Here is a 2,326-nt window from a genome sequence, read left to right as displayed (position 1 = left end):
ACATATCACCTATGGTTATTTTTCCGAATATGAACCCTAGCTTAAATTATTGCCAGAATAAGGTTAATCAAGTTACCAAATTCCAAAATCGTAAAGAACTTGAAAAACGGGGCTAGAACGGACTTACTATTGAGCTTGGAAAGCTTGAAAACCCTAGCCATGGCTTCCCCCTTGCTAATTTCGGCCTCCATGAAAAAGATGAGTGAATTTTGGCTTTATTTTCCCTTTTTATTTCTTTTAATTACCAAATGACTAAAATGCCCTTAAGGGCTTTCTTTAAAATTTTGTCCTATTCATGCCCATTTTTGTCCAAACAAAATATAATGGTCTAATTCTTAAGGACCTCCTCTTTAAACCCCCATTTCAATCAAGTACTTATGAATTAGAACACATATTTTGCAACTTTTGCAATTTAGTCCTAAAAGTCCAATTAAGCACTTTATCAGTAAAATTACTTAACGATATTTTTACACAATATTTTAATCAATAAATAAACCTTAAAACTTAATCGGAATAAACTTTTTTACTTCAAATTCATGGTTCTAAAACCATCGTTCCGTTTAGGCCCTAAATCGGGTTGTTACAGCAACTTCTGGAAATAAGCCCTAATAGGCAAATTAAACATGCAATCTATAAAATTTCTTATCAATACTCTAACACATGCATCTAATCACTCGGTAAATCATAAAAATTAATCAAAATAAACTTTTCTATCTCAGATTTGTGGTTTTGCAACCACTATTCCATTTAGGCCCTATTTCGAGATGTCAGCCATACCACACGCCCATGGGGCGATCTGTGTGTCACACAGGGCCTAGACACACGTCCGTGTGTTTACCAGTGTGGACCTTGTTGGGCTATTTCCTAAGCCTTTGGTCACCCTCTAATATTCATATCCACTTATAGTTTTCAATAACACTTAACATGGTCTAATTATACTCTTAAATGACCTTAATATACCTCATTGCATGTAAACCCCATCTCATCGGTTTTTATACATGCTAGGTTATCCCCTTAATATTAAGGATTTTCATGACCTGTAACTCAATTAAGCTTGGCTCGTTATCTGAACTCATTGCCAAATTGTGGCCTAACCACCTCATGCGATTTGGTCATATTATAAACTCATAGGGTGATGTCGGGATTACTAGTCTAGGCTAAATCCCTTATAGCGACAAACACCCTTAATGAGCTTGGATCTGAATTACCAGTCTAGGCTAAATTTAGACCTTAATCGGATTACCCGTCCGGGCTAAATCAACAATACACACATATTCTTCGAGAGGCTTGATCACTCAAGGAACACCCATCCGGGCTAGATTGTAACGCCCCGTACCCAATACCGTTGCCGGAGTCGAACACGAGGTGTTAACGGACTTAATTCATTTACTTACACAGTTCATTTTAAAATTTCCAGACAAGCTGGCTAACTGCATCACAGTCACTTTAAAAATCATATCTCGAGTTCCAAAACTCAAAAACCAATTACGTAAATTTTTCCTGAAACTACACTCATATTTCCATCTAGAAATTTTTTTCTAGAATTTTTGGTCAGGCCAATTAGTACAGTTTATTAGTTAAAATCTCCCCTGTTTCAGGGTTTGACTACTTTGACCTCCATGCATTACGACTTAGATATCTCCCTGTACAGAGCTTCAATACTTATGCTGTTTGTCTCTAATGAAACTATACTCAAGAATAAATCTGTACATATAAGGCATGACTTGTAATTATCTCTGGTTAATTTATGGTGAATTTCCAAAATCAGAACAGGGGATCCAGAAAATGCTCTGGCCCTGTTTCACGAAAACTTAAACATCTCATAAAATACAGCTCATATGGTCGTTTCGTTTCTTTCATATGAAAATAGACTCATCAAGATTCGATTACATAATTTATTCACTATTTAATTCCATTCCTACTATTTTTAGTGATTTTTCAAATTCACATCACTGCTGCTATCAGCATCAATTTTAAGGTAAATTTTACCTATTTCATAATTTTCCATGAATCAATTAGTAAATTGACATACATTATTTTCAAGTATAATCACGATTAACCATGACGTACATAGAACCAATAGGACCATGATTGGCCATTCCAATGTCTAATCCTTACCAAACATTTCCACACCACTTAATAACCATATCATAAGACCATATATACAAAATGACCATAATGTTATACTCAAAATTTACAAGCCATTTTCGCATGGCTATACGAATATACATTACCAAAAGATACTTAATTAACAACAAGGGTCAGCCCTATACATGCCATTATCAAAGATCAACTAAAAATATACCAAAAGGGCTTAGATAGTGTG

The sequence above is a fragment of the Gossypium hirsutum genome, chromosome A09 (assembly GCF_007990345.1).
Source record: "Gossypium hirsutum isolate 1008001.06 chromosome A09, Gossypium_hirsutum_v2.1, whole genome shotgun sequence".
Lineage (NCBI taxonomy): Eukaryota > Viridiplantae > Streptophyta > Magnoliopsida > Malvales > Malvaceae > Gossypium > Gossypium hirsutum.
Note: the sequence above shows the minus strand (reverse complement) of the source record.